This window comes from Schistocerca serialis, unplaced genomic scaffold, assembly GCF_023864345.2.
Source record: "Schistocerca serialis cubense isolate TAMUIC-IGC-003099 unplaced genomic scaffold, iqSchSeri2.2 HiC_scaffold_761, whole genome shotgun sequence".
In the NCBI taxonomy this organism is placed as follows: domain Eukaryota; kingdom Metazoa; phylum Arthropoda; class Insecta; order Orthoptera; family Acrididae; genus Schistocerca; species Schistocerca serialis.
In genome coordinates, this window is record NW_026048366.1 from 93525 (window position 1) to 114610 (window position 21086).

At 54.0% G+C, this 21086-nt stretch overlaps 36 non-coding genes across 36 annotated transcripts; all 36 read left to right on the top strand.

The window, feature by feature from the left end:
* Window positions 1-287: 287 nt before the first annotated feature.
* On the top strand, window positions 288-369 carry Trnal-uag (transfer RNA leucine (anticodon UAG)). Its single transcript has one exon. It is a non-coding gene; the product is annotated as a tRNA-Leu (tRNA).
* Window positions 370-814: 445 nt separating this feature from the next.
* Trnae-cuc (transfer RNA glutamic acid (anticodon CUC)) lies at window positions 815-886 on the top strand. Its single transcript has one exon. It is a non-coding gene; the product is annotated as a tRNA-Glu (tRNA).
* A 374-nt stretch (window positions 887-1260) lies between these two features.
* Window positions 1261-1332, top strand: Trnah-gug (transfer RNA histidin (anticodon GUG)). Its single transcript has one exon. It is a non-coding gene; the product is annotated as a tRNA-His (tRNA).
* A 747-nt stretch (window positions 1333-2079) lies between these two features.
* Window positions 2080-2161, top strand: Trnal-uag (transfer RNA leucine (anticodon UAG)). Its single transcript has one exon. It is a non-coding gene; the product is annotated as a tRNA-Leu (tRNA).
* A 445-nt stretch (window positions 2162-2606) lies between these two features.
* On the top strand, window positions 2607-2678 carry Trnae-cuc (transfer RNA glutamic acid (anticodon CUC)). Its single transcript has one exon. It is a non-coding gene; the product is annotated as a tRNA-Glu (tRNA).
* A 374-nt stretch (window positions 2679-3052) lies between these two features.
* Trnah-gug (transfer RNA histidin (anticodon GUG)) lies at window positions 3053-3124 on the top strand. Its single transcript has one exon. It is a non-coding gene; the product is annotated as a tRNA-His (tRNA).
* A 747-nt stretch (window positions 3125-3871) lies between these two features.
* Window positions 3872-3953, top strand: Trnal-uag (transfer RNA leucine (anticodon UAG)). Its single transcript has one exon. It is a non-coding gene; the product is annotated as a tRNA-Leu (tRNA).
* Window positions 3954-4398: 445 nt separating this feature from the next.
* On the top strand, window positions 4399-4470 carry Trnae-cuc (transfer RNA glutamic acid (anticodon CUC)). The gene has a single exon. It is a non-coding gene; the product is annotated as a tRNA-Glu (tRNA).
* Window positions 4471-4844: 374 nt separating this feature from the next.
* On the top strand, window positions 4845-4916 carry Trnah-gug (transfer RNA histidin (anticodon GUG)). Its single transcript has one exon. It is a non-coding gene; the product is annotated as a tRNA-His (tRNA).
* A 747-nt stretch (window positions 4917-5663) lies between these two features.
* On the top strand, window positions 5664-5745 carry Trnal-uag (transfer RNA leucine (anticodon UAG)). The gene has a single exon. It is a non-coding gene; the product is annotated as a tRNA-Leu (tRNA).
* A 445-nt stretch (window positions 5746-6190) lies between these two features.
* Window positions 6191-6262, top strand: Trnae-cuc (transfer RNA glutamic acid (anticodon CUC)). The gene has a single exon. It is a non-coding gene; the product is annotated as a tRNA-Glu (tRNA).
* A 364-nt stretch (window positions 6263-6626) lies between these two features.
* Trnah-gug (transfer RNA histidin (anticodon GUG)) lies at window positions 6627-6698 on the top strand. Its single transcript has one exon. It is a non-coding gene; the product is annotated as a tRNA-His (tRNA).
* A 747-nt stretch (window positions 6699-7445) lies between these two features.
* Trnal-uag (transfer RNA leucine (anticodon UAG)) lies at window positions 7446-7527 on the top strand. Its single transcript has one exon. It is a non-coding gene; the product is annotated as a tRNA-Leu (tRNA).
* Window positions 7528-7972: 445 nt separating this feature from the next.
* Trnae-cuc (transfer RNA glutamic acid (anticodon CUC)) lies at window positions 7973-8044 on the top strand. The gene has a single exon. It is a non-coding gene; the product is annotated as a tRNA-Glu (tRNA).
* Window positions 8045-8418: 374 nt separating this feature from the next.
* Trnah-gug (transfer RNA histidin (anticodon GUG)) lies at window positions 8419-8490 on the top strand. Its single transcript has one exon. It is a non-coding gene; the product is annotated as a tRNA-His (tRNA).
* A 747-nt stretch (window positions 8491-9237) lies between these two features.
* Trnal-uag (transfer RNA leucine (anticodon UAG)) lies at window positions 9238-9319 on the top strand. Its single transcript has one exon. It is a non-coding gene; the product is annotated as a tRNA-Leu (tRNA).
* A 445-nt stretch (window positions 9320-9764) lies between these two features.
* On the top strand, window positions 9765-9836 carry Trnae-cuc (transfer RNA glutamic acid (anticodon CUC)). Its single transcript has one exon. It is a non-coding gene; the product is annotated as a tRNA-Glu (tRNA).
* Window positions 9837-10200: 364 nt separating this feature from the next.
* On the top strand, window positions 10201-10272 carry Trnah-gug (transfer RNA histidin (anticodon GUG)). The gene has a single exon. It is a non-coding gene; the product is annotated as a tRNA-His (tRNA).
* Window positions 10273-11019: 747 nt separating this feature from the next.
* Window positions 11020-11101, top strand: Trnal-uag (transfer RNA leucine (anticodon UAG)). The gene has a single exon. It is a non-coding gene; the product is annotated as a tRNA-Leu (tRNA).
* Window positions 11102-11546: 445 nt separating this feature from the next.
* Trnae-cuc (transfer RNA glutamic acid (anticodon CUC)) lies at window positions 11547-11618 on the top strand. The gene has a single exon. It is a non-coding gene; the product is annotated as a tRNA-Glu (tRNA).
* Window positions 11619-11992: 374 nt separating this feature from the next.
* Trnah-gug (transfer RNA histidin (anticodon GUG)) lies at window positions 11993-12064 on the top strand. The gene has a single exon. It is a non-coding gene; the product is annotated as a tRNA-His (tRNA).
* Window positions 12065-12811: 747 nt separating this feature from the next.
* Trnal-uag (transfer RNA leucine (anticodon UAG)) lies at window positions 12812-12893 on the top strand. The gene has a single exon. It is a non-coding gene; the product is annotated as a tRNA-Leu (tRNA).
* Window positions 12894-13338: 445 nt separating this feature from the next.
* Trnae-cuc (transfer RNA glutamic acid (anticodon CUC)) lies at window positions 13339-13410 on the top strand. Its single transcript has one exon. It is a non-coding gene; the product is annotated as a tRNA-Glu (tRNA).
* A 364-nt stretch (window positions 13411-13774) lies between these two features.
* Window positions 13775-13846, top strand: Trnah-gug (transfer RNA histidin (anticodon GUG)). Its single transcript has one exon. It is a non-coding gene; the product is annotated as a tRNA-His (tRNA).
* A 747-nt stretch (window positions 13847-14593) lies between these two features.
* Window positions 14594-14675, top strand: Trnal-uag (transfer RNA leucine (anticodon UAG)). The gene has a single exon. It is a non-coding gene; the product is annotated as a tRNA-Leu (tRNA).
* A 445-nt stretch (window positions 14676-15120) lies between these two features.
* Window positions 15121-15192, top strand: Trnae-cuc (transfer RNA glutamic acid (anticodon CUC)). Its single transcript has one exon. It is a non-coding gene; the product is annotated as a tRNA-Glu (tRNA).
* Window positions 15193-15566: 374 nt separating this feature from the next.
* On the top strand, window positions 15567-15638 carry Trnah-gug (transfer RNA histidin (anticodon GUG)). Its single transcript has one exon. It is a non-coding gene; the product is annotated as a tRNA-His (tRNA).
* Window positions 15639-16382: 744 nt separating this feature from the next.
* Window positions 16383-16464, top strand: Trnal-uag (transfer RNA leucine (anticodon UAG)). The gene has a single exon. It is a non-coding gene; the product is annotated as a tRNA-Leu (tRNA).
* A 444-nt stretch (window positions 16465-16908) lies between these two features.
* On the top strand, window positions 16909-16980 carry Trnae-cuc (transfer RNA glutamic acid (anticodon CUC)). The gene has a single exon. It is a non-coding gene; the product is annotated as a tRNA-Glu (tRNA).
* A 362-nt stretch (window positions 16981-17342) lies between these two features.
* Trnah-gug (transfer RNA histidin (anticodon GUG)) lies at window positions 17343-17414 on the top strand. The gene has a single exon. It is a non-coding gene; the product is annotated as a tRNA-His (tRNA).
* Window positions 17415-18161: 747 nt separating this feature from the next.
* Window positions 18162-18243, top strand: Trnal-uag (transfer RNA leucine (anticodon UAG)). Its single transcript has one exon. It is a non-coding gene; the product is annotated as a tRNA-Leu (tRNA).
* Window positions 18244-18688: 445 nt separating this feature from the next.
* Window positions 18689-18760, top strand: Trnae-cuc (transfer RNA glutamic acid (anticodon CUC)). Its single transcript has one exon. It is a non-coding gene; the product is annotated as a tRNA-Glu (tRNA).
* Window positions 18761-19134: 374 nt separating this feature from the next.
* Trnah-gug (transfer RNA histidin (anticodon GUG)) lies at window positions 19135-19207 on the top strand. The gene has a single exon. It is a non-coding gene; the product is annotated as a tRNA-His (tRNA).
* Window positions 19208-19953: 746 nt separating this feature from the next.
* Window positions 19954-20035, top strand: Trnal-uag (transfer RNA leucine (anticodon UAG)). Its single transcript has one exon. It is a non-coding gene; the product is annotated as a tRNA-Leu (tRNA).
* A 446-nt stretch (window positions 20036-20481) lies between these two features.
* Trnae-cuc (transfer RNA glutamic acid (anticodon CUC)) lies at window positions 20482-20552 on the top strand. Its single transcript has one exon. It is a non-coding gene; the product is annotated as a tRNA-Glu (tRNA).
* A 364-nt stretch (window positions 20553-20916) lies between these two features.
* Window positions 20917-20988, top strand: Trnah-gug (transfer RNA histidin (anticodon GUG)). Its single transcript has one exon. It is a non-coding gene; the product is annotated as a tRNA-His (tRNA).
* The last annotated feature ends 98 nt before the right edge of the window (window positions 20989-21086 follow it).

Sequence of the window (21086 nt, forward strand, 5' to 3'; positions counted from 1 at the left end):
CCTGACAGTTACAGCTACGATACTTTAGTGGTTACGGAAAGCCCAGGTTCGAAACCTGGTCACGGCACGAAAACGTCTCTTGACGCTGTCTCCTTAACTGCGACAGCTACAGACAAGTGGCGTCGCTACCATACGGCGGGCACGGCTTTTTCTTGCTGTGGATGGCCTAAAGAGACGCTTCCAGTGGGAGAGCAGTGGAAATACATGGCACGGCGATTGCCAAGATACTTCCATTTCGAAGTGATCTTTGTAGTACAAAGGAAACGTTTTGCGGCTGCTGCTCCAACGGTAACGTGGCCGAGCGGTCTAAGGCGCTGGTTTTAGGCACCAGTCTCTTCGGAGGCGTGGGTTCGAATCCCACCGTTGCCACTTTTTACGTCTCATTTTTGTGCCGTTGCGGTGTGTTCTCGTGGGGTAGGACGCAGCTCTTGTGACGCGCGTGTTGTGTAGGTAGCGTGGCCGAGCGGTCTAAGGCGCTGGTTTCAGGCACCATTCTCTTCGGAGGCGTGGGTTCCAATCCCACAGCTGCCAAACGTGTAATGTTTCCTGTGTCGAAGGCAGGTGCACTCATTGCCCGCAAAGGAAACAGCACAACAAGGCGTGAGCGTCTGCTTGGTGAATTGTCGTAGAACAGTGCGTGGTGCAACGACAGGATTTGTAGGCACCTTTTGCTCTCATCATTGCTGGCGTCCGTCTCCACGAAATGCGTCCGGGGCACGCCGTTCTATAACGCGAGAGAGTGGATTTTTTACAGTTGTCGTCAGTTAACTGTGGGTGGCTGCTGCGTTCGCTGGAAAGAGCACTGCCGTCGTTATCCGGTGTGGTCTAGTGGCTAGGATACCTGGCTCTCACCCAGGAGGCCCGGGTTCGATTCCCGGTACCGGAATCGCGCGTTTTTGTTGCTCCTCTTATGCGACTTGTCTCGACTTTGCTCGACTGACGCTACGCTGACGCGTGCACAAAGCTACGTTAAGTATGATTCACGGCAACACCTGACGGCGAGAGAGATGAAGCGTCTATCCACTTGTTATCCAGCCACATACCTGTAGTCAAGAGGCTTGGGGGACTGCAAGACATTGCCACGGAGGTGAATGCAGCTAACCACTGTAGTTAGTGTCCTGACAGCGCAGGCACGTTCATTTGCTCATATACATGTGATGGAGACCGTGTCTCACACTGCTGTGGCGTACACCTTGGCCTAGGCTCTGCTGTGTATCGCCACTTGCATTACAGGCAGCTGCTTTCGCGGGCGCGTCCGTGGCCGTGATCGTCTAGTGGTTAGGACATTGCGTTGTGGCCGCAATAACCCAGGTTCGAATCCTGGTCACGGCAATTTTGAAAGTTTTGCCTTGCTGCCGTTGCAATGGCGAGTACTCGAAATGACAGTACTCTCTTGATTTTTTCACTCGTGTTCCGCAGGCCGCAGTTTGCCCTACCACTTCATCCCCAACACGTAATGTCGCCTCCCAGAGCGCAGACGTCCGCTGCTCTCTGTAGTCGAAAAGGGCAGTTGTTTGAAGTGCGATGGATGAGCAGCCAGTCCCAGCAGAACAGGAAGCTGTGGCGTGCACTGTTTGTACAAATGCTAGGAACACTGGCGCTCCAAGCAGCGCATGTAGCGTGGCCGAGCGCTTTAAGGCGCTGGTTTAAGGCACCAGACTCTCTGTAGGCGCGGTTTCGAATCCCGTAGCTGCCGGGGGCTTTGCTGTGATCGCGTTAAGCTGCCGCTTTTTCTTCAAGTGTAACCTCCTTGAGCTCACATATGTTTGATACATGGAGCATTCTAGCTCCGCCTGACAGTTACAGCTACGATACTTTAGTGGTTACGGAAAGCCCAGGTTCGAAACCTGGTCACGGCACGAAAACGTCTCTTGACGCTGTCTCCTTAACTGCGACAGCTACAGACAAGTGGCGTCGCTACCATACGGCGGGCACGGCTTTTTCTTGCTGTGGATGGCCTAAAGAGACGCTTCCAGTGGGAGAGCAGTGGAAATACATGGCACGGCGATTGCCAAGATACTTCCATTTCGAAGTGATCTTTGTAGTACAAAGGAAACGTTTTGCGGCTGCTGCTCCAACGGTAACGTGGCCGAGCGGTCTAAGGCGCTGGTTTTAGGCACCAGTCTCTTCGGAGGCGTGGGTTCGAATCCCACCGTTGCCACTTTTTACGTCTCATTTTTGTGCCGTTGCGGTGTGTTCTCGTGGGGTAGGACGCAGCTCTTGTGACGCGCGTGTTGTGTAGGTAGCGTGGCCGAGCGGTCTAAGGCGCTGGTTTCAGGCACCATTCTCTTCGGAGGCGTGGGTTCCAATCCCACAGCTGCCAAACGTGTAATGTTTCCTGTGTCGAAGGCAGGTGCACTCATTGCCCGCAAAGGAAACAGCACAACAAGGCGTGAGCGTCTGCTTGGTGAATTGTCGTAGAACAGTGCGTGGTGCAACGACAGGATTTGTAGGCACCTTTTGCTCTCATCATTGCTGGCGTCCGTCTCCACGAAATGCGTCCGGGGCACGCCGTTCTATAACGCGAGAGAGTGGATTTTTTACAGTTGTCGTCAGTTAACTGTGGGTGGCTGCTGCGTTCGCTGGAAAGAGCACTGCCGTCGTTATCCGGTGTGGTCTAGTGGCTAGGATACCTGGCTCTCACCCAGGAGGCCCGGGTTCGATTCCCGGTACCGGAATCGCGCGTTTTTGTTGCTCCTCTTATGCGACTTGTCTCGACTTTGCTCGACTGACGCTACGCTGACGCGTGCACAAAGCTACGTTAAGTATGATTCACGGCAACACCTGACGGCGAGAGAGATGAAGCGTCTATCCACTTGTTATCCAGCCACATACCTGTAGTCAAGAGGCTTGGGGGACTGCAAGACATTGCCACGGAGGTGAATGCAGCTAACCACTGTAGTTAGTGTCCTGACAGCGCAGGCACGTTCATTTGCTCATATACATGTGATGGAGACCGTGTCTCACACTGCTGTGGCGTACACCTTGGCCTAGGCTCTGCTGTGTATCGCCACTTGCATTACAGGCAGCTGCTTTCGCGGGCGCGTCCGTGGCCGTGATCGTCTAGTGGTTAGGACATTGCGTTGTGGCCGCAATAACCCAGGTTCGAATCCTGGTCACGGCAATTTTGAAAGTTTTGCCTTGCTGCCGTTGCAATGGCGAGTACTCGAAATGACAGTACTCTCTTGATTTTTTCACTCGTGTTCCGCAGGCCGCAGTTTGCCCTACCACTTCATCCCCAACACGTAATGTCGCCTCCCAGAGCGCAGACGTCCGCTGCTCTCTGTAGTCGAAAAGGGCAGTTGTTTGAAGTGCGATGGATGAGCAGCCAGTCCCAGCAGAACAGGAAGCTGTGGCGTGCACTGTTTGTACAAATGCTAGGAACACTGGCGCTCCAAGCAGCGCATGTAGCGTGGCCGAGCGCTTTAAGGCGCTGGTTTAAGGCACCAGACTCTCTGTAGGCGCGGTTTCGAATCCCGTAGCTGCCGGGGGCTTTGCTGTGATCGCGTTAAGCTGCCGCTTTTTCTTCAAGTGTAACCTCCTTGAGCTCACATATGTTTGATACATGGAGCATTCTAGCTCCGCCTGACAGTTACAGCTACGATACTTTAGTGGTTACGGAAAGCCCAGGTTCGAAACCTGGTCACGGCACGAAAACGTCTCTTGACGCTGTCTCCTTAACTGCGACAGCTACAGACAAGTGGCGTCGCTACCATACGGCGGGCACGGCTTTTTCTTGCTGTGGATGGCCTAAAGAGACGCTTCCAGTGGGAGAGCAGTGGAAATACATGGCACGGCGATTGCCAAGATACTTCCATTTCGAAGTGATCTTTGTAGTACAAAGGAAACGTTTTGCGGCTGCTGCTCCAACGGTAACGTGGCCGAGCGGTCTAAGGCGCTGGTTTTAGGCACCAGTCTCTTCGGAGGCGTGGGTTCGAATCCCACCGTTGCCACTTTTTACGTCTCATTTTTGTGCCGTTGCGGTGTGTTCTCGTGGGGTAGGACGCAGCTCTTGTGACGCGCGTGTTGTGTAGGTAGCGTGGCCGAGCGGTCTAAGGCGCTGGTTTCAGGCACCATTCTCTTCGGAGGCGTGGGTTCCAATCCCACAGCTGCCAAACGTGTAATGTTTCCTGTGTCGAAGGCAGGTGCACTCATTGCCCGCAAAGGAAACAGCACAACAAGGCGTGAGCGTCTGCTTGGTGAATTGTCGTAGAACAGTGCGTGGTGCAACGACAGGATTTGTAGGCACCTTTTGCTCTCATCATTGCTGGCGTCCGTCTCCACGAAATGCGTCCGGGGCACGCCGTTCTATAACGCGAGAGAGTGGATTTTTTACAGTTGTCGTCAGTTAACTGTGGGTGGCTGCTGCGTTCGCTGGAAAGAGCACTGCCGTCGTTATCCGGTGTGGTCTAGTGGCTAGGATACCTGGCTCTCACCCAGGAGGCCCGGGTTCGATTCCCGGTACCGGAATCGCGCGTTTTTGTTGCTCCTCTTATGCGACTTGTCTCGACTTTGCTCGACTGACGCTACGCTGACGCGTGCAGAAAGCTACGTTAAGTATGATTCACGGCAACACCTGACGGCGAGAGAGATGAAGCGTCTATCCACTTGTTATCCAGCCACATACCTGTAGTCAAGAGGCTTGGGGGACTGCAAGACATTGCCACGGAGGTGAATGCAGCTAACCACTGTAGTTAGTGTCCTGACAGCGCAGGCACGTTCATTTGCTCATATACATGTGATGGAGACCGTGTCTCACACTGCTGTGGCGTACACCTTGGCCTAGGCTCTGCTGTGTATCGCCACTTGCATTACAGGCAGCTGCTTTCGCGGGCGCGTCCGTGGCCGTGATCGTCTAGTGGTTAGGACATTGCGTTGTGGCCGCAATAACCCAGGTTCGAATCCTGGTCACGGCAATTTTGAAAGTTTTGCCTTGCTGCCGTTGCAATGGCGAGTACTCGAAATGACAGTACTCTCTTGATTGTTTCACTCGTGTTCCGCAGGCCGCAGTTTGCCCTACCACTTCATCCCCAACACGTAATGTCGCCTCCCAGAGCGCAGACGTCCGCTGCTCTCTGTAGTCGAAAAGGGCAGTTGTTTGAAGTGCGATGGATGAGCAGCCAGTCCCAGCAGAACAGGAAGCTGTGGCGTGCACTGTTTGTACAAATGCTAGGAACACTGGCGCTCCAAGCAGCGCATGTAGCGTGGCCGAGCGCTTTAAGGCGCTGGTTTAAGGCACCAGACTCTCTGTAGGCGCGGTTTCGAATCCCGTAGCTGCCGGGGGCTTTGCTGTGATCGCGTTAAGCTGCCGCTTTTTCTTCAAGTGTAACCTCCTTGAGCTCACATATGTTTGATACATGGAGCATTCTAGCTCCGCCTGACAGTTACAGCTACGATACTTTAGTGGTTACGGAAAGCCCAGGTTCGAAACCTGGTCACGGCACGAAAACGTCTCTTGACGCTGTCTCCTTAACTGCGACAGCTACAGACAAGTGGCGTCGCTACCATACGGCGGGCACGGCTTTTTCTTGCTGTGGATGGCCTAAAGAGACGCTTCCAGTGGGAGAGCAGTGGAAATACATGGCACGGCGATTGCCAAGATACTTCCATTTCGAAGTGATCTTTGTAGTACAAAGGAAACGTTTTGCGGCTGCTGCTCCAACGGTAACGTGGCCGAGCGGTCTAAGGCGCTGGTTTTAGGCACCAGTCTCTTCGGAGGCGTGGGTTCGAATCCCACCGTTGCCACTTTTTACGTCTCATTTTTGTGCCGTTGCGGTGTGTTCTCGTGGGGTAGGACGCAGCTCTTGTGACGCGCGTGTTGTGTAGGTAGCGTGGCCGAGCGGTCTAAGGCGCTGGTTTCAGGCACCATTCTCTTCGGAGGCGTGGGTTCCAATCCCACAGCTGCCAAACGTGTAATGTTTCCTGTGTCGAAGGCAGGTGCACTCATTGCCCGCAAAGGAAACAGCACAACAAGGCGTGAGCGTCTGCTTGGTGAATTGTCGTAGAACAGTGCGTGGTGCAACGACAGGATTTGTAGGCACCTTTTGCTCTCATCATTGCTGGCGTCCGTCTCCACGAAATGCGTCCGGGGCACGCCGTTCTATAACGCGAGAGAGTGGATTTTTTACAGTTGTCGTCAGTTAACTGTGGGTGGCTGCTGCGTTCGCTGGAAAGAGCACTGCCGTCGTTATCCGGTGTGGTCTAGTGGCTAGGATACCTGGCTCTCACCCAGGAGGCCCGGGTTCGATTCCCGGTACCGGAATCGCGCGTTTTTGTTGCTCCTCTTATGCGACTTGTCTCGACTGACGCTACGCTGACGCGTGCAGAAAGCTACGTTAAGTATGATTCACGGCAACACCTGACGGCGAGAGAGATGAAGCGTCTATCCACTTGTTATCCAGCCACATACCTGTAGTCAAGAGGCTTGGGGGACTGCAAGACATTGCCACGGAGGTGAATGCAGCTAACCACTGTAGTTAGTGTCCTGACAGCGCAGGCACGTTCATTTGCTCATATACATGTGATGGAGACCGTGTCTCACACTGCTGTGGCGTACACCTTGGCCTAGGCTCTGCTGTGTATCGCCACTTGCATTACAGGCAGCTGCTTTCGCGGGCGCGTCCGTGGCCGTGATCGTCTAGTGGTTAGGACATTGCGTTGTGGCCGCAATAACCCAGGTTCGAATCCTGGTCACGGCAATTTTGAAAGTTTTGCCTTGCTGCCGTTGCAATGGCGAGTACTCGAAATGACAGTACTCTCTTGATTTTTTCACTCGTGTTCCGCAGGCCGCAGTTTGCCCTACCACTTCATCCCCAACACGTAATGTCGCCTCCCAGAGCGCAGACGTCCGCTGCTCTCTGTAGTCGAAAAGGGCAGTTGTTTGAAGTGCGATGGATGAGCAGCCAGTCCCAGCAGAACAGGAAGCTGTGGCGTGCACTGTTTGTACAAATGCTAGGAACACTGGCGCTCCAAGCAGCGCATGTAGCGTGGCCGAGCGCTTTAAGGCGCTGGTTTAAGGCACCAGACTCTCTGTAGGCGCGGTTTCGAATCCCGTAGCTGCCGGGGGCTTTGCTGTGATCGCGTTAAGCTGCCGCTTTTTCTTCAAGTGTAACCTCCTTGAGCTCACATATGTTTGATACATGGAGCATTCTAGCTCCACCTGACAGTTACAGCTACGATACTTTAGTGGTTACGGAAAGCCCAGGTTCGAAACCTGGTCACGGCACGAAAACGTCTCTTGACGCTGTCTCCTTAACTGCGACAGCTACAGACAAGTGGCGTCGCTACCATACGGCGGGCACGGCTTTTTCTTGCTGTGGATGGCCTAAAGAGACGCTTCCAGTGGGAGAGCAGTGGAAATACATGGCACGGCGATTGCCAAGATACTTCCATTTCGAAGTGATCTTTGTAGTACAAAGGAAACGTTTTGCGGCTGCTGCTCCAACGGTAACGTGGCCGAGCGGTCTAAGGCGCTGGTTTTAGGCACCAGTCTCTTCGGAGGCGTGGGTTCGAATCCCACCGTTGCCACTTTTTACGTCTCATTTTTGTGCCGTTGCGGTGTGTTCTCGTGGGGTAGGACGCAGCTCTTGTGACGCGCGTGTTGTGTAGGTAGCGTGGCCGAGCGGTCTAAGGCGCTGGTTTCAGGCACCATTCTCTTCGGAGGCGTGGGTTCCAATCCCACAGCTGCCAAACGTGTAATGTTTCCTGTGTCGAAGGCAGGTGCACTCATTGCCCGCAAAGGAAACAGCACAACAAGGCGTGAGCGTCTGCTTGGTGAATTGTCGTAGAACAGTGCGTGGTGCAACGACAGGATTTGTAGGCACCTTTTGCTCTCATCATTGCTGGCGTCCGTCTCCACGAAATGCGTCCGGGGCACGCCGTTCTATAACGCGAGAGAGTGGATTTTTTACAGTTGTCGTCAGTTAACTGTGGGTGGCTGCTGCGTTCGCTGGAAAGAGCACTGCCGTCGTTATCCGGTGTGGTCTAGTGGCTAGGATACCTGGCTCTCACCCAGGAGGCCCGGGTTCGATTCCCGGTACCGGAATCGCGCGTTTTTGTTGCTCCTCTTATGCGACTTGTCTCGACTTTGCTCGACTGACGCTACGCTGACGCGTGCACAAAGCTACGTTAAGTATGATTCACGGCAACACCTGACGGCGAGAGAGATGAAGCGTCTATCCACTTGTTATCCAGCCACATACCTGTAGTCAAGAGGCTTGGGGGACTGCAAGACATTGCCACGGAGGTGAATGCAGCTAACCACTGTAGTTAGTGTCCTGACAGCGCAGGCACGTTCATTTGCTCATATACATGTGATGGAGACCGTGTCTCACACTGCTGTGGCGTACACCTTGGCCTAGGCTCTGCTGTGTATCGCCACTTGCATTACAGGCAGCTGCTTTCGCGGGCGCGTCCGTGGCCGTGATCGTCTAGTGGTTAGGACATTGCGTTGTGGCCGCAATAACCCAGGTTCGAATCCTGGTCACGGCAATTTTGAAAGTTTTGCCTTGCTGCCGTTGCAATGGCGAGTACTCGAAATGACAGTACTCTCTTGATTTTTTCACTCGTGTTCCGCAGGCCGCAGTTTGCCCTACCACTTCATCCCCAACACGTAATGTCGCCTCCCAGAGCGCAGACGTCCGCTGCTCTCTGTAGTCGAAAAGGGCAGTTGTTTGAAGTGCGATGGATGAGCAGCCAGTCCCAGCAGAACAGGAAGCTGTGGCGTGCACTGTTTGTACAAATGCTAGGAACACTGGCGCTCCAAGCAGCGCATGTAGCGTGGCCGAGCGCTTTAAGGCGCTGGTTTAAGGCACCAGACTCTCTGTAGGCGCGGTTTCGAATCCCGTAGCTGCCGGGGGCTTTGCTGTGATCGCGTTAAGCTGCCGCTTTTTCTTCAAGTGTAACCTCCTTGAGCTCACATATGTTTGATACATGGAGCATTCTAGCTCCGCCTGACAGTTACAGCTACGATACTTTAGTGGTTACGGAAAGCCCAGGTTCGAAACCTGGTCACGGCACGAAAACGTCTCTTGACGCTGTCTCCTTAACTGCGACAGCTACAGACAAGTGGCGTCGCTACCATACGGCGGGCACGGCTTTTTCTTGCTGTGGATGGCCTAAAGAGACGCTTCCAGTGGGAGAGCAGTGGAAATACATGGCACGGCGATTGCCAAGATACTTCCATTTCGAAGTGATCTTTGTAGTACAAAGGAAACGTTTTGCGGCTGCTGCTCCAACGGTAACGTGGCCGAGCGGTCTAAGGCGCTGGTTTTAGGCACCAGTCTCTTCGGAGGCGTGGGTTCGAATCCCACCGTTGCCACTTTTTACGTCTCATTTTTGTGCCGTTGCGGTGTGTTCTCGTGGGGTAGGACGCAGCTCTTGTGACGCGCGTGTTGTGTAGGTAGCGTGGCCGAGCGGTCTAAGGCGCTGGTTTCAGGCACCATTCTCTTCGGAGGCGTGGGTTCCAATCCCACAGCTGCCAAACGTGTAATGTTTCCTGTGTCGAAGGCAGGTGCACTCATTGCCCGCAAAGGAAACAGCACAACAAGGCGTGAGCGTCTGCTTGGTGAATTGTCGTAGAACAGTGCGTGGTGCAACGACAGGATTTGTAGGCACCTTTTGCTCTCATCATTGCTGGCGTCCGTCTCCACGAAATGCGTCCGGGGCACGCCGTTCTATAACGCGAGAGAGTGGATTTTTTACAGTTGTCGTCAGTTAACTGTGGGTGGCTGCTGCGTTCGCTGGAAAGAGCACTGCCGTCGTTATCCGGTGTGGTCTAGTGGCTAGGATACCTGGCTCTCACCCAGGAGGCCCGGGTTCGATTCCCGGTACCGGAATCGCGCGTTTTTGTTGCTCCTCTTATGCGACTTGTCTCGACTGACGCTACGCTGACGCGTGCAGAAAGCTACGTTAAGTATGATTCACGGCAACACCTGACGGCGAGAGAGATGAAGCGTCTATCCACTTGTTATCCAGCCACATACCTGTAGTCAAGAGGCTTGGGGGACTGCAAGACATTGCCACGGAGGTGAATGCAGCTAACCACTGTAGTTAGTGTCCTGACAGCGCAGGCACGTTCATTTGCTCATATACATGTGATGGAGACCGTGTCTCACACTGCTGTGGCGTACACCTTGGCCTAGGCTCTGCTGTGTATCGCCACTTGCATTACAGGCAGCTGCTTTCGCGGGCGCGTCCGTGGCCGTGATCGTCTAGTGGTTAGGACATTGCGTTGTGGCCGCAATAACCCAGGTTCGAATCCTGGTCACGGCAATTTTGAAAGTTTTGCCTTGCTGCCGTTGCAATGGCGAGTACTCGAAATGACAGTACTCTCTTGATTTTTTCACTCGTGTTCCGCAGGCCGCAGTTTGCCCTACCACTTCATCCCCAACACGTAATGTCGCCTCCCAGAGCGCAGACGTCCGCTGCTCTCTGTAGTCGAAAAGGGCAGTTGTTTGAAGTGCGATGGATGAGCAGCCAGTCCCAGCAGAACAGGAAGCTGTGGCGTGCACTGTTTGTACAAATGCTAGGAACACTGGCGCTCCAAGCAGCGCATGTAGCGTGGCCGAGCGCTTTAAGGCGCTGGTTTAAGGCACCAGACTCTCTGTAGGCGCGGTTTCGAATCCCGTAGCTGCCGGGGGCTTTGCTGTGATCGCGTTAAGCTGCCGCTTTTTCTTCAAGTGTAACCTCCTTGAGCTCACATATGTTTGATACATGGAGCATTCTAGCTCCGCCTGACAGTTACAGCTACGATACTTTAGTGGTTACGGAAAGCCCAGGTTCGAAACCTGGTCACGGCACGAAAACGTCTCTTGACGCTGTCTCCTTAACTGCGACAGCTACAGACAAGTGGCGTCGCTACCATACGGCGGGCACGGCTTTTTCTTGCTGTGGATGGCCTAAAGAGACGCTTCCAGTGGGAGAGCAGTGGAAATACATGGCACGGCGATTGCCAAGATACTTCCATTTCGAAGTGATCTTTGTAGTACAAAGGAAACGTTTTGCGGCTGCTGCTCCAACGGTAACGTGGCCGAGCGGTCTAAGGCGCTGGTTTTAGGCACCAGTCTCTTCGGAGGCGTGGGTTCGAATCCCACCGTTGCCACTTTTTACGTCTCATTTTTGTGCCGTTGCGGTGTGTTCTCGTGGGGTAGGACGCAGCTCTTGTGACGCGCGTGTTGTGTAGGTAGCGTGGCCGAGCGGTCTAAGGCGCTGGTTTCAGGCACCATTCTCTTCGGAGGCGTGGGTTCCAATCCCACAGCTGCCAAACGTGTAATGTTTCCTGTGTCGAAGGCAGGTGCACTCATTGCCCGCAAAGGAAACAGCACAACAAGGCGTGAGCGTCTGCTTGGTGAATTGTCGTAGAACAGTGCGTGGTGCAACGACAGGATTTGTAGGCACCTTTTGCTCTCATCATTGCTGGCGTCCGTCTCCACGAAATGCGTCCGGGGCACGCCGTTCTATAACGCGAGAGAGTGGATTTTTTACAGTTGTCGTCAGTTAACTGTGGGTGGCTGCTGCGTTCGCTGGAAAGAGCACTGCCGTCGTTATCCGGTGTGGTCTAGTGGCTAGGATACCTGGCTCTCACCCAGGAGGCCCGGGTTCGATTCCCGGTACCGGAATCGCGCGTTTTTGTTGCTCCTCTTATGCGACTTGTCTCGACTTTGCTCGACTGACGCTACGCTGACGCGTGCAGAAAGCTACGTTAAGTATGATTCACGGCAACACCTGACGGCGAGAGAGATGAAGCGTCTATCCACTTGTTATCCAGCCACATACCTGTAGTCAAGAGGCTTGGGGGACTGCAAGACATTGCCACGGAGGTGAATGCAGCTAACCACTGTAGTTAGTGTCCTGACAGCGCAGGCACGTTCATTTGCTCATATACATGTGATGGAGACCGTGTCTCACACTGCTGTGGCGTACACCTTGGCCTAGGCTCTGCTGTGTATCGCCACTTGCATTACAGGCAGCTGCTTTCGCGGGCGCGTCCGTGGCCGTGATCGTCTAGTGGTTAGGACATTGCGTTGTGGCCGCAATAACCCAGGTTCGAATCCTGGTCACGGCAATTTTGAAAGTTTTGCCTTGCTGCCGTTGCAATGGCGAGTACTCGAAATGACAGTACTCTCTTGATTTTTTCACTCGTGTTCCGCAGGCCGCAGTTTGCCCTACCACTTCATCCCCAACACGTAATGTCGCCTCCCAGAGCGCAGACGTCCGCTGCTCTCTGTAGTCGAAAAGGGCAGTTGTTTGAAGTGCGATGGATGAGCAGCCAGTCCCAGCAGAACAGGAAGCTGTGGCGTGCACTGTTTGTACAAATGCTAGGAACACTGGCGCTCCAAGCAGCGCATGTAGCGTGGCCGAGCGCTTTAAGGCGCTGGTTTAAGGCACCAGACTCTCTGTAGGCGCGGTTTCGAATCCCGTAGCTGCCGGGGGCTTTGCTGTGATCGCGTTAAGCTGCCGCTTTTTCTTCAAGTGTAACCTCCTTGAGCTCACATATGTTTGATACATGGAGCATTCTAGCTCCGCCTGACAGTTACAGCTACGATACTTTAGTGGTTACGGAAAGCCCAGGTTCGAAACCTGGTCACGGCACGAAAACGTCTCTTGACGCTGTCTCCTTAACTGCGACAGCTACAGACAAGTGGCGTCGCTACCATACGGCGGGCACGGCTTTTTCTTGCTGTGGATGGCCTAAAGAGACGCTTCCAGTGGGAGAGCAGTGGAAATACATGGCACGGCGATTGCCAAGATACTTCCATTTCGAAGTGATCTTTGTAGTACAAAGGAAACGTTTTGCGGCTGCTGCTCCAACGGTAACGTGGCCGAGCGGTCTAAGGCGCTGGTTTTAGGCACCAGTCTCTTCGGAGGCGTGGGTTCGAATCCCACCGTTGCCACTTTTTACGTCTCATTTTTGTGCCGTTGCGGTGTGTTCTCGTGGGGTAGGACGCAGCTCTTGTGACGCGCGTGTTGTGTAGGTAGCGTGGCCGAGCGGTCTAAGGCGCTGGTTTCAGGCACCATTCTCTTCGGAGGCGTGGGTTCCAATCCCACAGCTGCCAAACGTGTAATGTTTCCTGTGTCGAAGGCAGGTGCACTCATTGCCCGCAAAGGAAACAGCACAACAAGGCGTGAGCGTCTGCTTGGTGAATTGTCGTAGAACAGTGCGTGGTGCAACGACAGGATTTGTAGGCACCTTTTGCTCTCATCATTGCTGGCGTCCGTCTCCACGAAATGCGTCCGGGGCACGCCGTTCTATAACGCGAGAGAGTGGATTTTTTACAGTTGTCGTCAGTTAACTGTGGGTGGCTGCTGCGTTCGCTGGAAAGAGCACTGCCGTCGTTATCCGGTGTGGTCTAGTGGCTAGGATACCTGGCTCTCACCCAGGAGGCCCGGGTTCGATTCCCGGTACCGGAATCGCGCGTTTTTGTTGCTCCTCTTATGCGACTTGTCTCGACTGACGCTACGCTGACGCGTGCAGAAAGCTACGTTAAGTATGATTCACGGCAACACCTGACGGCGAGAGAGATGAAGCGTCTATCCACTTGTTATCCAGCCACATACCTGTAGTCAAGAGGCTTGGGGGACTGCAAGACATTGCCACGGAGGTGAATGCAGCTAACCACTGTAGTTAGTGTCCTGACAGCGCAGGCACGTTCATTTGCTCATATACATGTGATGGAGACCGTGTCTCACACTGCTGTGGCGTACACCTTGGCCTAGGCTCTGCTGTGTATCGCCACTTGCATTACAGGCAGCTGCTTTCGCGGGCGCGTCCGTGGCCGTGATCGTCTAGTGGTTAGGACATTGCGTTGTGGCCGCAATAACCCAGGTTCGAATCCTGGTCACGGCAATTTTGAAAGTTTTGCCTTGCTGCCGTTGCAATGGCGAGTACTCGAAATGACAGTACTCTCTTGATTTTTTCACTCGTGTTCCGCAGGCCGCAGTTTGCCCTACCACTTCATCCCCAACACGTAATGTCGCCTCCCAGAGCGCAGACGTCCGCTGCTCTCTGTAGTCGAAAAGGGCAGTTGTTTGAAGTGCGATGGATGAGCAGCCAGTCCCAGCAGAACAGGAAGCTGTGGCGTGCACTGTTTGTACAAATGCTAGGAACACTGGCGCTCCAAGCAGCGCATGTAGCGTGGCCGAGCGCTTTAAGGCGCTGGTTTAAGGCACCAGACTCTCTGTAGGCGCGGTTTCGAATCCCGTAGCTGCCGGGGGCTTTGCTGTGATCGCGTTAAGCTGCCGCTTTTTCTTCAAGTGTAACCTCCTTGAGCTCACATATGTTTGATACATGGAGCATTCTAGCTCCGCCTGACAGTTACAGCTACGATACTTTAGTGGTTACGGAAAGCCCAGGTTCGAAACCTGGTCACGGCACGAAAACGTCTCTTGACGCTGTCTCCTTAACTGCGACAGCTACAGACAAGTGGCGTCGCTACCATACGGCGGGCACGGCTTTTTCTTGCTGTGGATGGCCTAAAGAGACGCTTCCAGTGGGAGAGCAGTGGAAATACATGGCACGGCGATTGCCAAGATACTTCCATTTCGAAGTGATCTTTGTAGTACAAAGGAAACGTTTTGCGGCTGCTGCTCCAACGGTAACGTGGCCGAGCGGTCTAAGGCGCTGGTTTTAGGCACCAGTCTCTTCGGAGGCGTGGGTTCGAATCCCACCGTTGCCACTTTTTACGTCTCATTTTTGTGCCGTTGCGGTGTGTTCTCGTGGGGTAGGACGCAGCTCTTGTGACGCGCGTGTTGTGTAGGTAGCGTGGCCGAGCGGTCTAAGGCGCTGGTTTCAGGCACCATTCTCTTCGGAGGCGTGGGTTCCAATCCCACAGCTGCCAAACGTGTAATGTTTCCTGTGTCGAAGGCAGGTGCACTCATTGCCCGCAAAGGAAACAGCACAACAAGGCGTGAGCGTCTGCTTGGTGAATTGTCGTAGAACAGTGCGTGGTGCAACGACAGGATTTGTAGGCACCTTTTGCTCTCATCATTGCTGGCGTCCGTCTCCACGAAATGCGTCCGGGGCACGCCGTTCTATAACGCGAGAGAGTGGATTTTTTACAGTTGTCGTCAGTTAACTGTGGGTGGCTGCTGCGTTCGCTGGAAAGAGCACTGCCGTCGTTATCCGGTGTGGTCTAGTGGCTAGGATACCTGGCTCTCACCCAGGAGGCCCGGGTTCGATTCCCGGTACCGGAATCGCGCGTTTTTGTTGCTCCTCTTATGCGACTTGTCTCGACTTTGCTCGACTGACGCTACGCTGACGCGTGCACAAAGCTACGTTAAGTATGATTCACGGCAACACCTGACGGCGAGAGAGATGAAGCGTCTATCCACTTGTTATCCAGCCACATACCTGTAGTCAAGAGGCTTGGGGGACTGCAAGACATTGCCACGGAGGTGAATGCAGCTAACCACTGTAGTTAGTGTCCTGACAGCGCAGGCACGTTCATTTGCTCATATACATGTGATGGAGACCGTGTCTCACACTGCTGTGGCGTACACCTTGGCCTAGGCTCTGCTGTGTATCGCCACTTGCATTACAGGCAGCTGCTTTCGCGGGCGCGTCCGTGGCCGTGATCGTCTAGTGGTTAGGACATTGCGTTGTGGCCGCAATAACCCAGGTTCGAATCCTGGTCACGGCAATTTGAAAGTTTTGCCTTGCTGCCGTTGCAATGGCGAGTACTCGAAATGACAGTACTCTCTTGATTTTTTCACTCGTGTTCCGCAGGCCGCAGTTTGCCCTACCACTTCATCCCCAACACGTAATGTCGCCTCCAGAGCGCAGACGTCCGCTGCTCTCTGTAGTCGAAAAGGGCAGTTGTTTGAAGTGCGATGGATGAGCAGCCAGTCCCAGCAGAACAGGAAGCTGTGGCGTGCACTGTTTGTACAAATGCTAGGAACACTGGCGCTCCAAGCAGCGCATGTAGCGTGGCCGAGCGCTTTAAGGCGCTGGTTTAAGGCACCAGACTCTCTGTAGGCGCGGTTTCGAATCCCGTAGCTGCCGGGGGCTTTGCTGTGATCGCGTTAAGCTGCCGCTTTTTCTTCAAGTGTAACCTCCTTGAGCTCACATATGTTGATACATGGAGCATTCTAGCTCCGCCTGACAGTTACAGCTACGATACTTTAGTGGTTACGGAAAGCCCAGGTTCGAAACCTGGTCACGGCACGAAAACGTCTCTTGACGCTGTCTCCTTAACTGCGACAGCTACAGACAAGTGGCGTCGCTACCATACGGCGGGCACGGCTTTTTCTTGCTGTGGATGGCCTAAAGAGACGCTTCCAGTGGGAGAGCAGTGGAAATACATGGCACGGCGATTGCCAAGATACTTCCATTTCGAAGTGATCTTTGTAGTACAAAGGAAACGTTTTGCGGCTGCTGCTCCAACGGTAACGTGGCCGAGCGGTCTAAGGCGCTGGTTTTAGGCACCAGTCTCTTCGGAGGCGTGGGTTCGAATCCCACCGTTGCCACTTTTTACGTCTCATTTTTGTGCCGTTGCGGTGTGTTCTCGTGGGGTAGACGCAGCTCTTGTGACGCGCGTGTTGTGTAGGTAGCGTGGCCGAGCGGTCTAAGGCGCTGGTTTCAGGCACCATTCTCTTCGGAGGCGTGGGTTCCAATCCCACAGCTGCCAAACGTGTAATGTTTCCTGTGTCGAAGGCAGGTGCACTCATTGCCCGCAAAGGAAACAGCACAACAAGGCGTGAGCGTCTGCTTGGTGAATTGTCGTAGAACAGTGCGTGGTGCAACGACAGGATTTGTAGGCACCTTTTGCTCTCATCATTGCTGGCGTCCGTCTCCACGAAATGCGTCCGGGGCACGCCGTTCTATAACGCGAGAGAGTGGATTTTTTACAGTTGTCGTCAGTTAACTGTGGGTGGCTGCTGCGTTCGCTGGAAAGAGCACTGCCGTCGTTATCCGGTGTGGTCTAGTGGCTAGGATACCTGGCTCTCACCCAGGAGGCCCGGGTTCGATTCCCGGTACCGGAATCGCGCGTTTTTGTTGCTCCTCTTATGCGACTTGTCTCGACTGACGCTACGCTGACGCGTGCAGAAAGCTACGTTAAGTATGATTCACGCAACACCTGACGGCGAGAGAGATGAAGCGTCTATCCACTTGTTATCCAGCCACATACCTGTAGTCAAGAGGCTTGGGGGACTGCAAGACATTGCCACGGAGGTGAATGCAGCTAACCACTGTAGTTAGTGTCCTGACAGCGCAGGCACGTTCATTTGCTCATATACATGTGATGGAGACGTGTCTCACACTGCTGTGGCGTACACCTTGGCCTAGGCTCTGCTGTGTATCGCCACTTGCATTACAGGCAGCTGCTTTCGCGGGCGCGTCCGTGGCCGTGATCGTCTAGTGGTTAGGACATTGCGTTGTGGCCGCAATAACCCAGGTTCGAATCCTGGTCACGGCAATTTTGAAAGTTTTGCCTTGCTGCCGTTGCAATGGCGAGTACTCGAAATGACAGTACTCTCTTGATTTTTCACTCGTGTTCCGCAGGCCGCAGTTTGCCCTACCACTTCATCCCCAACACGTAATGTCGCCTCCCAGAGCGCAGACGTCCGCTGCTCTCTGTAGTCGAAAAGGGCAGTTGTTTGAAGTGCGATGGATGAGCAGCCAGTCCCAGCAGAACAGGAAGCTGTGGGCGTGCACTGTTTGTACAAATGCTAGGAACACTGGCGCTCCAAGCAGCGCATGTAGCGTGGCCGAGCGCTTTAAGGCGCTGGTTTAAGGCACCAGACTCTCTGTAGGCGCGGTTTCGAATCCCGTAGCTGCCGGGGGCTTTGCTGTGATCGCGTTAAGCTGCCGCTTTTTCTTCAAGTGTAACCTCCTTGAGCTCACATATGTTTGATACATGGAGCATTCTAGCTCCGCCTGACAGTTACAGCTACGATACTTTAGTGGTTACGGAAAGCCCAGGTTCGAAACCTGGTCACGGCACGAAAACGTCTCTTGACGCTGTCTCCTTAACTGCGACAGCTACAGACAAGTGGCGTCGCTACCATACGGCGGGCACGGCTTTTTCTTGCTGTGGATGGCCTAAAGAGACGCTTCCAGTGGGAGAGCAGTGGAAATACATGGCACGGCGATTGCCAAGATACTTCCATTTCGAAGTGATCTTTGTAGTACAAAGGAAACGTTTTGCGGCTGCTGCTCCAACGGTAACGTGGCCGAGCGGTCTAAGGCGCTGGTTTTAGGCACCAGTCTCTTCGGAGGCGTGGGTTCGAATCCCACCGTTGCCACTTTTTACGTCTCATTTTTGTGCCGTTGCGGTGTGTTCTCGTGGGGTAGGACGCAGCTCTTGTGACGCGCGTGTTGTGTAGGTAGCGTGGCCGAGCGGTCTAAGGCGCTGGTTTCAGGCACCATTCTCTTCGGAGGCGTGGGTTCCAATCCCACAGCTGCCAAACGTGTAATGTTTCCTGTGTCGAAGGCAGGTGCACTCATTGCCCGCAAAGGAAACAGCACAACAAGGCGTGAGCGTCTGCTTGGTGAATTGTCGTAGAACAGTGCGTGGTGCAACGACAGGATTTGTAGGCACCTTTTGCTCTCATCATTGCTGGCGTCCGTCTCCACGAAATGCGTCCGGGGCACGCCGTTCTATAACGCGAGAGAGTGGATTTTTTACAGTTGTCGTCAGTTAACTGTGGGTGGCTGCTGCGTTCGCTGGAAAGAGCACTGCCGTCGTTATCCGGTGTGGTCTAGTGGCTAGGATACCTGGCTCTCACCCAGGAGGCCCGGGTTCGATTCCCGGTACCGGAATCGCGCGTTTTTGTTGCTCCTCTTATGCGACTTGTCTCGACTTTGCTCGACTGACGCTACGCTGACGCGTGCACAAAGCTACGTTAAGTATGATTCACGGCAACACCTGACGGCGAGAGAGATGAAGCGTCTATCCACTTGTTATCCAGCCACATACCTGTAGTCAAGAGGCTTGGGGGACTGCAAGACATTGCCACGGAGGTGAATGCAGCTAACCACTGTAGTTAGTGTCCTGACAGCGCAGGCACGTTCATTTGCTCATATACATGTGATGGAGACCGTGTCTCACACTGCTGTGGCGTACACCTTGGCCTAGGCTCTGCTGTGTATCGCCACTTGCATTACAGGCAGCTGCTTTCGCGGGCGCGTCCGTGGCCGTGATCGTCTAGTGGTTAGGACATTGCGTTGTGGGCCGCAATAACCCAGGTTCGAATCCTGGTCACGGCAATTTTGAAAGTTTTGCCTTGCTGCCGTTGCAATGGCGAGTACTCGAAATGACAGTACTCTCTTGATTTTTTCACTCGTGTTCCGCAGGCCGCAGTTTGCCCTACCACTTCATCCCCAACACGTAATGTCGCCTCCCAGAGCGCAGACGTCCGCTGCTCTCTGTAGTCGAAAAGGGCAGTTGTTTGAAGTGCGATGGATGAGCAGCCAGTCCCAGCAGAACAGGAAGCTGTGGCGTGCACTGTTTGTACAAATGCTAGGAACACTGGCGCTCCAAGCAGCGCATGTAGCGTGGCCGAGCGCTTTAAGGCGCTGGTTTAAGGCACCAGACTCTCTGTAGGCGCGGTTTCGAATCCCGTAGCTGCCGGGGGCTTTGCTGTGATCGCGTTAAGCTGCCGCTTTTTCTTCAAGTGTAACCTCCTTGAGCTCACATATGTTTGATACATGGAGCATTCTAGCTCCGCCTGACAGTTACAGCTACGATACTTTAGTGGTTACGGAAAGCCCAGGTTCGAAACCTGGTCACGGCACGAAAACGTCTCTTGACGCTGTCTCCTTAACTGCGACAGCTACAGACAAGTGGCGTCGCTACCATACGGCGGGCACGGCTTTTTCTTGCTGTGGATGGCCTAAAGAGACGCTTCCAGTGGGAGAGCAGTGGAAATACATGGCACGGCGATTGCCAAGATACTTCCATTTCGAAGTGATCTTTGTAGTACAAAGGAAACGTTTGCGGCTGCTGCTCCAACGGTAACGTGGCCGAGCGGTCTAAGGCGCTGGTTTTAGGCACCAGTCTCTTCGGAGGCGTGGGTTCGAATCCCACCGTTGCCACTTTTTACGTCTCATTTTGTGCCGTTGCGGTGTGTTCTCGTGGGGTAGGACGCAGCTCTTGTGACGCGCGTGTTGTGTAGGTAGCGTGGCCGGAGCGGTCTAAGGCGCTGGTTTCAGGCACCATTCTCTTCGGAGGCGTGGGTTCCAATCCCACAGCTGCCAAACGTGTAATGTTTCCTGTGTCGAAGGCAGGTGCACTCATTGCCCGCAAAGGAAACAGCACAACAAGGCGTGAGCGTCTGCTTGGTGAATTGTCGTAGAACAGTGCGTGGTGCAACGACAGGATTTGTAGGCACCTTTTGCTCTCATCATTGCTGGCGTCCGTCTCCACGAAATGCGTCCGGGGCACGCCGTTCTATAACGCGAGAGAGTGGATTTTTTACAGTTGTCGTCAGTTAACTGTGGGTGGGCTGCTGCGTTCGCTGGAAAGAGCACTGCCGTCGTTATCCGGTGTGGTCTAGTGGCTAGGATACCTGGCTCTCACCCAGGAGGCCCGGGTTCGATTCCCGGTACGGAATCGCGCGTTTTTGTTGCTCCTCTTATGCGACTTGTCTCGACTGACGCTACGCTGACGCGTGCAGAAAGCTACGTTAAGTATGATTCACGGCAACACCTGACGGCGAGAGAGATGAAGCGTCTATCCACTTGTTATCCAGCCACATACCTGTAGTCAAGAGGCTTGGGGGACTGCAAGACATTGCCACGGAGGTGAATGCAGCTAACCACTGTAGTTAGTGTCCTGACAGCGCAGGCACGTTCATTTGCTCATATACATGTGATGGAGACCGTGTCTCACACTGCTGTGGCGTACACCTTGGCCTAGGCTCTGCTGTGTATCGCCACTTGCATTACAGGCAGCTGCTTTCGCGGGCGCGTCCGTGGCCGTGATCGTCTAGTGGTTAGGACATTGCGTTGTGGCCGCAATAACCCAGGTTCGAATCCTGGTCACGGCAATTTTGAAAGTTTTGCCTTGCTGCCGTTGCAATGGCGAGTACTCGAAATGACAGTACTCTCTTGATTTTTTCACTCGTGTTCCGCAGGCCGCAGTTTG